This window comes from Zerene cesonia, chromosome 17 (genome assembly GCF_012273895.1).
Source record: "Zerene cesonia ecotype Mississippi chromosome 17, Zerene_cesonia_1.1, whole genome shotgun sequence".
NCBI classification, from domain to species: Eukaryota; Metazoa; Arthropoda; class Insecta; order Lepidoptera; family Pieridae; genus Zerene; species Zerene cesonia.
Genome location: NC_052118.1, coordinates 4525601 through 4542801, shown reverse-complemented (window position 1 = coordinate 4542801; position 17201 = coordinate 4525601). Strand labels below are relative to the sequence as shown.

The following is a 17201-nucleotide window of genomic DNA, read 5'->3' as shown; positions in this document are numbered from 1 at the left end:
ATATTTAGGTATACAGTGTATTTTAAAACATTAATGACTAGTGGGATTTATTGAAAATTGTGATTTTTTTCTGAATAGAACTTTAATACTAACGCAGCATCCAGTCATGCTGAATTTTCGAATATGACAAAAATTACATATGCATAGAGAAAAATTCCTAAATTATTTTCATGGTGGATGTTTTGCTTGCAATTTAAATAGAGTTTTCCTGAGTGCTCGTGATATTAATTAACTAAATATTTGTGAATAAAAATTTCCAGGCTTTTTCACGCGCTTTATTGAATGTAATAATAATAATAATGCTATATTTACGTGGCGCCTTGCTAAAACGTACATATAAAATTGTTAAAACATTATTTTTAGAGCGGGCTGCACTCAGCTGGGCGAGCTCAGTTTAACGTCGATTTGAATCATAAAGCAATATTGACGTCAGTGCGCTGTATCTTCACCTACACTTATTAGACTTTCTCGTAATGCTAGCGAAAGTAATAAATCTCCCTATATAAAAAATAAAATTGTTCCATTAAACTTCATCATGATGTATTTTTTTAATACGTAGAAAATATAATTTTGAAACATTTAGGCCTAATAAGTTTTTTTTTTCTAAGACGTGAACCAACTTCCATTTAATATAATTTACCTACTATTATACTATTGTATAATATTATATTATCTATGCTACTGTGTACTCAATATTGAACTTAAAACGATACGATTTACGACTATAAACTTTGGATAGCAGCATTATAAGAGAAAATAATCGTCCATATATTTACGTGTACTTATTCTGAGACAACATTTCATGTTTTTTTTCCATTGATTATAATAATTAAGGTTATTCTTCATTTTTTTTTTTTGACTTCTTTATCGACTTTCTTATTTCTACACGTAAATGTAGAAATAGGAAAGTCGTCTAAGATAAACGTTTCTTGTGTATTAATGTATTATTATTATACTAATTTAATTTTTGTTGTAATATAAAAGCCGGTTTTCCATTCTGATACACGAAAACAATTCGACACAATCTTTTAGTCTTAATCTTTCTATTGTTCATAAGTACCGTGTACTAACATCTACTCTACATTTCGTTCCAAACGTGTAGGTACATAAACAAGCAGAAATATTTTCAAACTAAACAGTGTAAACCGCTATAGTTTATGAAATATTTGCACATCTAAATTATTCAGGTAGATTCAATGAGTGTAATCAAAGAAACTGTAAATCAGACAAATTGTATTATTTTATTTGTAAACGATATTTTCGTACTATTTACTGTCAAAGTTAACATTATGAATATATTAAAGGTGTTAAAATAATTAAACGAGCCTGTAAACTGCATTCTAGAAAAACGTATAACATTGTTCATGAAAATCTCATCATGAAACATATATACAAACATAGATGATAAAGAGTTGTAAATATTATCTACGTTTTAGTTCAATCTTACGTCCCTAGATACTGTACCACAGACTATACGTACACTGGTTTACATTGCTATTGCTATTATTACATACATCTACCACAAACATTCCGTCAATAGGCAGACGTGCTTTACGCGTTTGGTTTCATTATTATATTATGTAGAAACGTTATGCAAATTTCGATTTCCTTACGTACATATTCATATTTTAATAATTTACTAAAGTCTACAGAACACGTGTTCTGTAACAGTGAGCGCTAATTTTGTTACGTATTTCTTAAATAGCGTAATATTGAACTCAACAGAATTCCTTGTGAACACAATCATGGATTGCCTTTCAATATTTTAAAAATCTCAATAGAAAAATGAAATTCAAGTCTGAATATCATAATTTGCTCTAGTTCACTTTAAATATAAAACTAGCGGTGAAGTGAAGCCGAGGCAGAATCCAAAAAGCGTTCTCATGTTCATGTCAAGTATCTAAAAGTCGATAAACTTAGTTCTAATACGTGTTCATATAGTAATATCAGATAACATTGCTAATTCTGTAGATTATTTTGTGAATAAACCTTTAAATGAACGTTGTTGTTACAATTTATATCCAGAAATAACTATGTTCCAGGAATAATTATTGGATAACGTTTGAAATTAAGGATTAAAATTAAGATTTACTTTTTTTAGGTTTTATACTTATATCCTTAAGGTACTTTCCGTACCCAAAGGATAAAACAGAATCAAGACATCCTTATCACTAAGATTTCGTTGTCCGTCAGTGTGTCTGTCTGTCCGGCCGTCTGTCACCAGACTCATCTCATGAACCGAGATAGTTAAACAGTTGACATTTTTAGAGATGATGTATTTCTGTTGCCGCTATAAGAACAGATAATAAAAATCGGAATTAAGCAGCGGTTGTCACAGACATAAATTTAATGCGTGACCTTTGTCGTCTTTTTTTCGCTGTTGCTCTATAGCTTATTAATTGTAAGGAAGTGTGTCGTGATTCCAACTCGCACTTAACCTATTTTTTGTTATATAATTTTTATAAGAAAAATGAGAATGCATAACGTTAAAACTCAATTATATCGCGATCACAATTATTTGCTCATTAATTTGTAAAATAATTTAAAAGCTGTTGCATTCCGTAAAATATTTTTTATAATTATTTCCGTTCGGTAAAATCTTTATATTCCGTTGTTTTTAATTTGTTTTATTTGCCTTTGTATCTATAAGTCTTTGATTGATCTTATCAACATCAATTGTGATTCATTTTTAGTTAATACTAGCGGTCCGCCCGGCTTCGCCCGTGGTACATATATAGCCTAAAGCCTTCCTCAATAAATGGGCTATCTAAAACTGAAAGAATTTTTCAAATCGGACCAGTAGTTATTAGCGCGTTCAAAAAAACTCCTCAGCTTTATAATATATTAGTATAGATGAGGGAGTCGAGCACTCGCATAGCGGAAGTTACACCACACCATAGAAAAAAGGGGTTGAAATTGTAGCATGAGAATGTTACTATGTAACTTATGGTGAGTGGGGCCCGAAAGGCTTGCCAGTCCATTCTTTTATTCTTATTTTAATAACTACTTGAACTACTTCTGACTATTAAACAATTAAGTGAAAAAAGAGCTGCTTAAAATATATGCTAGCATATTTTATATTATTTTTTCAACTTTTCACAACATATCATTAAACGTAAGTACACTATTTCATCACATATTCTCAACATTCGTTTTCACGGAAACATACACACGAACAGTTGTAGGGGTAAAACCGCTACAAATGCGTTGCCCGTTTGTAAGGGTTTAAGTAAATTAGAATAGAATCGAAGACACGATTAAAAGGTTGGCTAGAAAGGGTGAGTAAAAGGATACTGGCCTCCGGCCCCCCACTCACCGAACGAAACACAGTAGCATGCTACTATGTCACGCCGATCCTCTGTGGGGGTGTGGTATTTTTGCCGGTGCGAGCTGGCTCAATAAAACAACATCATGGCTTGCAGTTACCTACTGACAGTCTCTGGTCATAACTTCAAAATACTTAATCATATTTCTACGAAATCTGTCTTTAAATTATAAATGATCTTTGGCTGTTAATATAAACTAACAATTCATAAACAATTGCCGCCGTGAAACAAGAAAATCATAGAACTATATAACAAAACATAATAATTTAGAACTTTCAACTGCAAAATACTCGTATATCTTTGGAAAAATGACATACAAAAATTTAGATTCTTGGAGACATTCGTGATAAATGATAACATTTTTTTTATATTGGTAAAATTGGTTACTCATGCAAACTCACGCTATTCAGGGAAAACCCACGGATTATGTCGGACTCCTACTGCACTATCTCCATAGGCAGTGAAATTACCGACTAAACTCCACTGTGTTCCGTCTAACTGCGTTTTCAGAGGAATAGGATACTAAATATTAAAACTTAAGTCATGTGCAATAAGAAATTACACAGATTTAGGCATAGCTAATCCAAGCTCATGAAATATCAGTCAGCTTCCGCTTCTACTGTTATAAACATAGTTTTGCTTTGTTTCAATTTCAAGGTACACTGAAAAAAGTGCTAAAATAACAGAAAAAAATCTAGGCAGATACATACATTTTGTAGCTGTATAGACTGCAAAATATAATCTTTCTGACTTGATATCTTATTTATTTCTTGATTATTGAACAACTAAAACCTGCATAATCTCTACTAATATTATAAATGCAATCGTAACTCTGCCTGTCTGCCTCCTCTTAAACTAAAGCACTAATTTAGATTTGAAAACCTGATTTAGATAAAATTCGGTAGGTACAATGATTGTTTGCGACTGGAGAATAGATTTTATTTCGAAAAATCCACGTAAAGGGAAACTATGCGGGTAATACTATCTTTTCCTTTGAATACGCGGGCGGAATGCTTGTTCTAAATAAAGTATAACATAACAGTATGGTGCAGAAATTTAAACCAGAAAATTTTGCATGTTATTAAGAGAAAATAACCCACACCTTGATGCAGACGAACAAGTAAATTAAATTTAAATTTAAAAATCCCCGGCTCCATTTTGTGTAATTTATTATTTCCCTAATTAGCTCATTTACAACTTTTCTATAATAAAATGTTCTCTGGTTCTGTATAATACCTACACATAATACAGAGCTCTTTGTTGTATTTTTATAGCTGTTTGGAAAATTGCAGTACGATGAACGAGCATGCAGATCAAAGGTGATAAAAGGTCCAAAGCTGTATTCGACAACATAATAAATATTATCGAAATCGGGCATATGATTGGCATTGATCTTTTTCTTACTTAAAATTTGAAATAAGAACTAGTACTCTTTTCACACGATTTAGAAATTCAACGTATATTCTTTTATATCACTTAAACATTCTTTACGAAGAGTAACAGAAACCCCTATTGTTATTCCATTGAGAATAACAATTGAAATCACGTCCGCCGTCATTAAGGGGCTATTTAGATTTTTCTGGTGTTCTATCAGCGGAATTTACAGTTACACTCAACTATATACTCGTAAAACATATTAATGTTTTACATGTGCGATACTAAACTGAAAATAACACTGTTATTTTAGCCCGTTGTTTCGGTTTACAATGAAATACCGGAGTAACGTGTGCGTTGTATAAAAAAAATAAAGATCTCCTCTAAAAGCCTCTAAACTTAATATTTATTTTCACATTCTATTACTGTCATTGTTTTATATAATATTTGTTATCGCAAGTTATATATATAATATATTGTTAATATAGCAGGTACAAACTTGACAAATAATAGTAGAAAATATTAACTTGCTTATGTATATTCTAATTAACGAAGAGGTAAAACAATTAGCCTTAGAATAACATTGACATTGCCCTTCAACTACATAAATGAATAATTCGTTATCAATAATTTTAATCTATCTAATATCCATAATTGCTTTAAACTACACGTATTTCCTTTATCATAAGATATACAGAAATATATGTATTGGAATAGGTGAATAAACAATTAAATAAAACCGTATTTAATGAACAAATACAGTTTAGTAAATAATAGAGATAAAATTAGCCATCTATGCAACCGTATTTGCAAGTCATTCCGGCGTACTAAGCAAAGATTAACATTAATTGTGTTGCGTTGTCCTACTACAAATAATAAGGAATTATATTCCTATTAAAGTTCTGTGTATAAGCCATTTTATACCATGGGTTCCGCGACTGCGAGTCTCTAGAGCTTTCTTCAGTCCACCACTCATCACTGTGCTTATAATAGCTCTCAACCCTGACATAACAATTATGTTAATATTGTATCTGAAGTGAATATTCGATAATAAGATGATAAATGTTAATGCCCCGGAACATGTTTTTGAACAAATATTCATTTTTTTATATGGAAGAACTGTACTCAATAGATTGCCTAAAATGATTTGTTTTGAATTGTTCTGAATTTCAGGAAAATATAAGAGATTTAAATAAATAGTTATATAGCAGCTGTCATACGTTGATATTTATATAAAGTTTTAAGTAAGGCAGAATAAAAATCCTTTTCAAGATCCGCTATGACGGAACATTTTTACATAATTGTAACGTGTCTAAATTGGGGAATAGGATAGTCCTCAATATACGAGTGTAAGTCTTTAAATATTAAATAAACTTTCAATAAATAAACAACTCTAATGTTAATGCCCAAAGAATTTAAAATTATTAATCACGAATTAAATATATTGAAATATACACATTCATAAACTATAAGCCAAATTTTGAAATAGTAACATAAAATACTAGAATTTTCGAATAACTCACGATTGTTCGAGCGAGTGTTTATAGTATATAAATTCCGAAAAACTTATTTATTTATTCTTTGATGGCGTTGTGGCAGCGTTATTATATTTTGAAAGAATTCATTAAAAAAGTGTACTATTATTATTATTATTACTTACCAATGCAGGAATAATAATACAGTTGGGATACATTTGTTGACGGTCACCCGGCGGCAGCGGCCGCGTGGTGACCGCCACACATGGTGGTATACGTAAATCTGGATAAATTAAACTCTTCAGAGTGTATAAAAAAATTGGAGAAAAAATTCACAGTCCAAACAAACCGACGAAAAAGTTAGAGGAACACGCTTCCGTTTACGGCTTCACAATTACGAGTTTTTCACGCGACCCGGCAAGAGGCTCCCAACGAGCGAGCTTTCACGAGATTGAGCCCGACTGGCGCTCACTTTGGGCGGGCGGCCGCGCCCCTACGCCTCGCCCCTCGCCCGCTTCTACCTTAAAATTCTTCGCATTCTTTCATACACTTCGAGCATTGTTTGAAGTGTTTATCGACGCTTGAGCGACGCTGTTGAAGCCTGCCTAATCGCCGTCTGTAACTTAAGTTATGAATTTGCTTATTGTTCAGCCATTCAATGAATAATAATCGCGAACTTACCATTAGCGTTTGCATTTCCATAGCTTTTATACAATTTTATAGAACCACTTATCGATAAACATTATGTTATTGCAATGCAATGACATATCTTGACGATTGGCTTCTCATAAGAAGTGAATAATGATTTCAGCATATGCGGTATCATTGAATAAATCTTTTTACTTCCATTATAGATTTATGAATTAGTGTTCATTTCTAGGTAGAATTGAAAATGAAAGGGTTGAATGTAGAAATTCGACTATTACATTTATACGTTGCATTTTACGAATAAATGCTATATCGAAATTGGCATTATATGGCGGTAGTAACCATTAGATTAAATAGAGAATGAAAAATGATGTAGCTATATGGGCTCCAACAGATATTATAAATTAATGTTAAGGATCATGAACTTGCAATCTCGGAGTTATGTTTTTATATTGAATAGGGGGTTGAAAAACAATATTTTTTTTTAATTACATAAATAATTTTATATAGATTGATATACGTATATTTTATTTGGGAGGAGCAATCCTTTGAGTAAATAAGAGTTGAAAAGCGGTTTGGATGTAGGGTATGATCGAATGGAGCTTTTAAATTCAGATTAAGGTTATAAATGGATATTCATAATGTGACTATTTTGGAAATAACAAAGTAAACAAACAGTAAGCTTACTAATTTTCATCATATGGTGTTGTAGTGGAAAGTAAAAAAAATAGTTTTTATACAAAATAAGATAACCGACATTCCTTTTATAAAATAATGATATTTTACTTTATAACTAAAAGTCGATGTCCGCGTCGGACTGAAAAACATTAAATAACTCCGACCGAAGTTTTTGTTGTTGCTTTCAAACTGTTTTCATTTATTGGTTTTCTATACGATTATGCTTATTAAAATTGCACTTAGTGCCTGACAACATATACATATTCCTAATACCGATCATCAGAATAAGTATATTATTTCATTTCCGTCATGGGAAAAGACAAAATAATTCAACCAAGCTTAAAAGTAAGTGTTTGATATATTGAAATTCAAGAGATATAAAACTTATTAGCAATTCAATACGCATTTACGTAGGCCCAATTTTGTTATAACTCAATACGATTAAATACCCTTGATTTTCTTTTTAACTGCTTAGCATAATTTTCTCTCCTTTGCATTTTCATTTAATAAAGGACTTTTCCTGAGTGTAAAAATTTTTATGCTAATACCTTTCGAAAATATGTAGAGTGGGTTGTACTTTTTGCGTAGAATTATAAATGCTTTCTTGCATTTTATGTAGATAAAAACGGAATATGAGCTGAAACACGGAGAATTTTAAATATTTTAACGTAGGAATATATTAAGGGGACTACAAGAGCTAGAATAAGACACGCACACATTTATACAATATACGTGACTATCTCGTATCAACACTCTCAGTCGGCACTGTAGGTATGCGGTATCAAGATTCACAAAAAAATATCACTATCAAAATTAACTGCTATGCTTATTATTATTGCTTGAAGAATAATTGGCAAAAGAATCATAATTTTTTCCCCTATATTTGCTTGGTTATCTTGGTTGCCCCTATCTTTGTGATTTTTCTATAGTGAAGAGTGAGTATCAACAAAATAAGAAAAGTATAACGATTTCTTGTTTTCCCCTAATCTAACACAACAGAAATCTAACAAGCGAACTTGTGAATCTCGACATTTGCTATGCGCTAAGTTAATTTGATAATCATTGAACACCGAAAGCCAATTAAATCCCGTTTTATTGAAATCCGAACTGCTCACAGCTTACCTAGATTGTTGCCAAAGCTTTTGCCATTTAAATGATTAAATAGTATTGACCGGATACTGTGTCCGCGGGCATTGAACGATTATCTCTATCATGTTATGTATACAATTTATACCATTAGAATGAGCAATAAGATTTCTTGTGAATGAGTCATTCAAGAGCGAGTGGGACTCGCTACACTGAAGGTTCCGTACAAAAAAGGTAAAAAGTAAGTGTATTAAAAAGGTCGGCCATCCAATGTATGATCATGTCTACCGTTGCTTAATTCATTTCTTTTTATTATTTGCTGTTATAGAGGCAAAAATCAATGATGGCGCAGTGATGCGAACTTCGGACTTAAAATCGATCAGTCGAGGGTTCGAGACCAGGCGAGTGCGCGGATAATCAATTGATTTTTCAATTTGCCTACGCATGTGGATAACATCACCACAGCTCGAAACGGTGAAGAAAAACATCGTAAGGAAACCGGTTTATCCAAGAATGAAAATTTCGACCACATGTAACATCTTCCAACCAGGACTTAGCCAGCGTGGTGGATTATAGCCTGAATTCTTATAGGAGGCCTGTGTCCCAGCAGTGGGAACATATATGGGCTGATGATGATGATGATGGTAATGGTATACATATACTTATATTTGTACATAATATACATATATTTGTACATAATATAAATATACATATATTTGTGATAATATTCATATCTATAAGAACTTCAGCTGTGCACCCTTATAAAATGATACTTCCAAATATTGTCGAATAGCCAAATTGTTCGAACGCGGAATGACAATAATATGCAACATTTGGGTCTCTACATATAACGTGGGTCTATACAAATAACAATGTAACTATTAATAATTACTAGACCGCTATCGTCCGAAATTCGACCAACACTTGTTTCAATTACAAATGTGTTATCATTCAAGTTAATATACATATTTTATTAAAATATGTATATTTTTGGCATTATATACAGAATAACCCTCCTTCTACCGTAAGCCCCAAATTAAATCTACAATGTTAATTTCCAACTATCTAATAAGTACCTATGCGTTTGGTACGTATCATCAAGGAACTAAATGCTTTGTAAGATTGAGGTAAATGCAAGGAGAGGTACTAAGTAATTACTTGTGAAGGGCGGAGGCAATGCTCTTTAACGTGCAGCTCCTAGCCAAGCTCTTTTGATAACATTCGCCTCCCAAAAGTACAATATGTAAGTACATTCTTCTTTGAAACTTTTTAAATATTCATTAAATATAATTTCCCTCACGTGTAATGTAATGTAATTTCTAGGGAACAACATCAAACGAATAGTTTTCAAACAACTGCAATGCTGCATTTCGACAATAGGAGTATATTTTAAATGCTCATCAAATTTTACGTTTTTAACTTTAAGCTATTTTTATTTACATGTTTATTTATATTCATTTTTAGGTTATATAACCATTACCTAATTTTTATGAACTTTGCTTGATACGTCACAAAGTTTTTGAACTTTGTGACGTCGACTGACTTGTGACAGCTCAACAACAAAATTGCTATAAAAGAGGGTTAAACTTTCGAGTGGAAAAACACGCTTGCGGCTTGAGCCGTTTATTCAATGGTTCTTCTGAAATCATAAGGTATAATCAACCTGAGAATGATTTTGGTATTCGACGCTGTGATTGTTTTATTCTTTAGTTCAATGCAAAATAATAGAGGAATAGATAAAGGTAATTAATAATTTAGATGTTATACGTATTTGGTGATAAACTTTTCTACCACATATATATAATGTAAATAACATGTAAATAACCCAAAATCCTTTTTTTTTGAAAATAACATAAATTAAACCAAATTAGACACTTACAACCGCGGATATAGCTTTGGTACATTAACTATTTCAACTATTTAATTCCACAATAAACATTGGAAGGCCGACCGCACATTCGCTGGTAAATAAACTAAATTAAAGAGCTAAATTATTTCAGTTCTGTGTTTTCTAATGCAAATAATTATATTTTAATTACATGTCAGCGGTTATAAGGCGCTTATTAATGCGTGAAAGAACTCTTCATCTTTGTATAATAGTGTACATTAAAACTGACAAAATATGACGTTATAGACATAAATGTAAAAAACTGTTACATAGACAATCCGTGATTTTATCAGCAAGTCGCGAGATTAGTCCTAATGTGCATTAAATCATCCTCATTATTCTTAGGTTATTACTGGATAAAAAAGCAATGTGATTAAAATTCAATGATATAAATAACAATCAGTGAATACCATAAGGTAAAATATAATCCATTATAATTTTTCGACAAAACACTGAAATTTGATAGTTAATCATAATAAAATCATCTTTATTCAGTCCTCTCAACATTGGTAGGTTACAACAGCTTAAAATATAGATAAGACAGCGAATAACGTTGTGAGAGACTAGTGCTTGAAATGAACTACAGGCTACTAATTAATAAATCAAACTATAAAAAAATATTTTAAATTTTTAAGTATTCAGATTTCATCACTTTATATTCCACAATATGTATAGTTATTACAAATAAATATAAAAGAAATACAGCATTTACATGCTTACTTTATACGATTCGTGCGAGTTTGCTTGGTACCTTGTCCTTAATGAAGATAATTCAGCTATTACAGAAAAAGATTCAATGAATCTGATTAAAATAATACCGAATTGATGTTCAAATATAGAAAAGTAAATAAATGCTTGTTCCAAAGCTAAAAATCCAGCTTATATCGAAGAAAATTTAACGGTCATAAAAGGAAATCATATGCCAGAACCACACCAGAACCCCGTTTCATATAAAAATCGCGCTTACGTCATTTATTAACTCAGCTATGATTTCCTACGATTATCTTATTCGTAAACGAAGACGTAAACAGCGATCACAACGCTTTATCTTAAATTATATATTAATCAGATAAGTATCTACTTGTATTTATAAAATAGGCAATGCAAGAACAATAGTTATGTCATATATATATTCAAACGATTGATCAAATACAATCCGATTCGATCGAAAAAACGTGACTAATTCTTCTAGATATACAAATAATACGTCAAATTATCCATACAATCACTACACTATTCGAATAAGCACATTTTTATCTATGCCTATCATAAAAATGCCGATAGCCGGGTGATTTACCGCGTGAATTATATCTATGTGTTTTTTATCAATAGAGAGTTGCATATACCATAATTCGTACCACCTCGTTTAAAAGGATCGAATTGTGAGTTATAAATCAATAGTACTTAGTAGTTACACATGTATAAGTACATACTACAAACAAATAATTATAAATAGTATATAAACATAGATTACCTTTAACACTTAAACTTTAATACGTTAAATTCTTCATTATTATACGGTGTTCATCGTCCATTACATACATACACTTACCTGAAAAGATGAAATAATTGTTTTAATAGCTATACGTGTTATATTGAAACCAATTGAAAGCATTTTATAGGATCGTATTGTCATAGTACATATCCTGCTTACAGTTCTTAATGAGAATACTAAGATAGTACAGATAATGATCGGCGATGATAAATCCGAATGAACATTAAACAACACGCCTTCAATGAATTATCGTGTTCTATATAAAACTTCTTTTTATCACGTGTAAAATAACTAAACCTTGGCACGGACAATAGAATACTTGTGTACTGCTTAGGGCTGATGCTGATAACATTTATCTCAATTGATAATTAATATTAATCTGTTGCCTTAGTTTGTTCCTTAAAATTCCAAACGGTATTGTAATTTCTTTATGATAGCACCTACATTGAAGTAAATTTGCTTATATAAGTAGGTACATGTACCTAACATTAGTCCGACTAGCTGGAACCACCTCTATCGCGATATAATGTTCTTAGTCTATTCATATCTATTTTTAGATATAAAGCCGATATAAAATAAGATTGAAGTTGTTCGCGTAGGTCTTGAAAGCTATGATCATGGAACAACAGGCAACCCTACAAGTGAGTGACAACAAGTAGGTAAGCGCAAACGTGTCGAGGAAAAATTTAGATACACTGTATGCTTCTTCTGTAGTCTATTTTTATTTTGTACACAAAAGAAATGCAGCAAAAAATCTCCGTATCTTCGCTGCCATTTAGGCAATGTTTACACGAATTACAAAAGCAATAAACGGTTGTTGTTTTTAGTTCTAATTATGTATTTTTTGAATGTTGTAAATATTGAAAAATGTCAAGCTTCATAGTTAATTACTAAAGTTATTATTTATTATATACCTAATGTTATGTATATATTCCAATAATTTGAAGGAAAAAATTATGAATACTGTTTTATCTAATACAATATTTAAATTTTATCATTATTAAATAAGTAATGCACAAGTAGAAACAATCCTCTTTATTTCATGTTCATGTCTTAATAAGCATTGTGGCCTATTTTAAATATTCAATAATCGAGCAAACAATTTTAATTAAAAAAAGCTTAGGAAAAAAAGCAAGAAAGAAGTAAGGGAATGAAGCTACTAATAAGTTTTAAGCTTAGAAATAAAAAGCGAAAGATGTGCTTGGCGCAATATTAAACATAGTGTCGGAGAAGTTTGCCTGAGAAACATTTGTGTGCCGTATAGTATTTTACGGCAGTGGTTTAAATGGTATTTGTGCCAATCAGCTTGCAAACAACAACATCCAACGTCACAGTGATTACGTCTGCGGACTTTATATTCATGGCAACTCACGTTCCTCGCATGACGTCACTAGGAAAATGAACCCGGCAGCCCAGTTTTGGATTTATGTCCAATCTACAAAGAAAAAACCAATTGAATCCCTCGTGTTAAATTTTGTCTCCCCTATGTATATAAATCACATAAATAAGGCAAAAATAAGAATATTTAAATCTAACAAAAACTTATTTAGATTTGTAATTCATAGTATAAAACAAAGTCGCTTCCCGTTGTCTGTACCTACGTATGGTTAGATTTTTAAAGCTACGCAATGGATTATGATGTGGATTTTTTTAATACATATAGCGATTTAATAGGTATCAATAAGAAGATATTTATATGATATGCATAATCGCACCTCGAGGGGCGGATCGCTAGAAGAAAAGTAAAAACCTAACGCAGCCTAGGCAGATTAAAGGATCTTTAAATCAATTTGTCACGTGGCAAAAACTTATATATCTCTCTTTAATAAAATCTGAAATAATGTCTCTCTTTCATATAATTATTTTAGCTTGATTTTTAGCAAGAACTTTTAATAAAAAGCAAATTATAGCCAAATTATATCTACATCTACTTCATCTACCTAACTCTGGTACTAAATGTGATCATGCTTTATATTCAGAAGTTTTGTTTTACACATGTATCAGCCTACCTATTACGATTTTATAAAAAATTACGTCATAATATCCCAAAAATTGTTTAGAAAAACGTGATTTATGTGGGCGACGAAAATAGCAAAACGATAAATTTAATCTATATCCGTAATAAAACATGTTATTGCTATCTTCTTTGAAATTATAACGTAGGCTACTTTCACGACGTAGGATCACATTCACCACCTACACTACGGCACAGAGTATTTTATAAGCTCAAAATAGAACCTCATTATATGTAGCATCTTGTGTTAACACAGCAACAATGGGCACTAATTTCATAATTCAGAATAGACAACCAACCGATTCACTAACTCAGGCAGTTTAGGCCTAAAACTTCACTAACAAGCAATTTTTTTTATTGAAACGTACCCCTCTTCATCATCCTGGTCATCCTCTTCATCCACACCATTGCATTCCACAACAACATCCGGAACTGCACTCATTTCGATCCCTTAAATTGTTGATACAGATGACCCGACCAAGTCTTACAAGACTAATACCGTAGACTGCTACCCATCGCCCTTGGTAAAAATTACGATACTATGAAGTATATTATTAAATTAAACGAACTTAACTTGTACGACATAAAACATAAGCATGCGCCGTCCATTGTATACGGGTCACGAACGCACAGTTGGGGCTTCGCTGCATAATCCTTTTAAGTGTCTTCCTATATTATTTTATCTATAGCTTAACACCTTACATATAATGCAGGTATTTACACCTTTAAGTGTGAAATCAGATTGTTTAAATTTTCTTTTCCTATCTCCACCGCCCATCTCAAAAAATCTTCGCGAGCAGAGTAACTAATTTTAAAATATATTAGATACATAACACGCATATTAAAAACGCATATTGATTCTTATCTGATCAATTATAAAAATTTATACATAGATGCCTAAAAAATAAACTGAATATAGTATGAGAAACCATAAACGATGTAGTATATAGAAACTGAGTATATCTATCTCTACATACAACATGGCTTCCATTTTATGTACAACGCTGTCCCCCAATTTTTTTACTGAGTTCTTTTCGCACTATTATACTGCATTTTTTATTGTTTTTGTTGTATTTAAAAAATTTCGAGTAAACGGTATAGCCGCTCTAGCCTACAAATATTATCAAAGGATTAATGCTACTTCGTTTAATAAGTACAATATATTTTAATACGTGTATTGTAATATTATTTCGAATATTGTAAGATATACAACTTTATATTCAATACGTATAATATAAAAATAAATCAATTATTCAAATTAACAATACCTATAGGTATATCCAGATAGGTACTTTGAGAATAGCATTACAGTCTAATGATTTCATTATTTAGAAAGCAAATCTATATTTTGGATCGATAAAGCAATCCACAATGTACAGAAAGCTTTCTATTTAATTAACTCAGCAAAATTGAAGTGATCTCGAACATAAACGGGGGTTGAAAGCGCATTAACATTTTACATATTTACGACTTCATTAAATACTTAGGTACATACTCAAATTAACACAATCAACTACTTGATTATTATAATTATAATACAATAAGAATTTAAATACCGTGAATGTTTAACTTGTCTGTTAAGAAACGTATAAACCGAGGTCAAACTGAAATAAATACAGTTTTAAAGAACTTAAATAACACTAAAACTAAACTAAATTGTTAACGTATGGAAATTATTTAGTAATCCTGGCGATTCTAGTCTAATCTAACCTAAACTCATGAAATTGTTGTTTTTAAGCCTTGATATACGCACAAAGTTTAAATAAAATGTGTCCGTTTAGTGGGCCAAATCGAGGCTAAACGAGTCGGTTACTTACAAACATTAATAAAGGCGTTTTGAAAATAGTTTGAATTATGATCAAATATTAAGCATAAAGCTTAGTAACCTTTGAGTAACTTTAACTGTAGATATTCGGCCGTTCCTGACTACCTACTAATAAAAAAGGAGGAGATTATCAATTCGACTGTATTTTTTTGTATTATTACCTCATAACTTTTTATTTACTTATTTGTTATTTACTGGGTGTTCACCCCGATCCAGATTCCTATGATTTACCTATTTCTTAGTTGATAGCTAGCGCTTTCCATGTTGTCCGATTTAAATTCGAAGGCGGATTAATTTTTTGTTTAAATATGATATTCTAGCTGTTCGCCCCGGCTTCGCCCGTGGTACACATATAGCCTATGTCTCTCAGTGAAGTTGCAGCTTTTTAATGGTGAGAGAATTTTTGCAATTGGGCCCGTAGCATTTGAGTTTATGCATTACAAACAATACTTCCTCTTTATAATATTTGTGCAGATAGTGTAGATAATATGAAGCTTCTGAAAGGAGGTTTAGCTTGCGTTGAGTATATTTCAAAAAGGGTTTATAATCACCCATATTTTTGAAATATAAATAAAACAAACACAAATGTTTTTATAAGCTTTTTTATTACACGTACACAAATAAGCAGTAGGCACCTACCTAATAAAAATTGAAATTTTAATGTTAATAACACTAAATATGATAGTCAATAGTCAAGTCAATAAAATATACAACTTATTACATGTACTAACATAGGTAGTATTGACGAGTAGTTTCAAACTTCGGATTATAAACCACTAATTAATTGGGTTTGTTACTTAATCATTGCTCTATTTCGTGGCTGCTTATCTATTGGCAAATAGGATAAGTTGTTCAATCAGCTTAATTTGTTGGTGGTCCACGAAGATTTAATAAATTGCCTTTGATAGTAGGTACCTATACCTGCACTTAAAGTAATAGCTTCGGAATTGATTTTGTATAAACCTACAGAGACGATTTTATTGATTATTTTATCATGCAATTTTGAGTAGGTATGTTGTGTCAATTTTATGAAACTAACTTTACGTATTATATCGCATACGTTGTAATGTTTATATCGGATTAATAACTATTTTGAACATATAATACACTCTCTAATGTTTAGTACTTCCAGTCAAAACTGAAGAAACTCAATATTACGGAGTACGTATAATGAGTAATGGTAAATATAATGTTTAATAAATAATAATTCTCAGATATATATTTAATATGAATGACTTAGTTCTAATTAAAATGACCATATTATCACCTATGGCCTTAAAATTGGAAAAACCGCAGCTATGAAAGCCTGCAAACAAAATACATATACCTAGTCTTGCCATAAATATTGTAATAAAGAAAAAAGAAAATTGTTAACTGCAAATAACATTTATT

The 17201-nt window shown here is 31.2% G+C and overlaps 1 protein-coding gene and 1 long non-coding RNA gene across 4 annotated transcripts in view; both read right to left on the bottom strand.

Annotated features, from left to right (window-relative positions):
* LOC119833198 (eye-specific diacylglycerol kinase) overlaps positions 1 to 6608 on the bottom strand; it is an 88130-nt gene extending 81522 nt beyond the window's left edge. For 2 of the 3 annotated variants that reach the window (XM_038357106.1, XM_038357109.1), the window contains exon 1: positions 6361 to 6608. The gene's annotated coding sequence lies outside the window, so the exon portion shown is untranslated. The remainder of the gene's footprint in view (positions 1 to 6360) is intronic. The other variant, XM_038357105.1, reaches the window with a different exon arrangement.
* Positions 6609 to 11612: 5004 nt separating this feature from the next.
* LOC119833199 lies at positions 11613 to 14412 on the bottom strand. Its single transcript, XR_005287942.1, has 3 exons — positions 14353 to 14412; positions 13343 to 13405; positions 11613 to 12027 (listed from the first exon to the last, which is right to left on the bottom strand). It is a non-coding gene; the product is annotated as an uncharacterized LOC119833199 (long non-coding RNA).
* Between the last annotated feature and the right edge of the window lie 2789 nt (positions 14413 to 17201).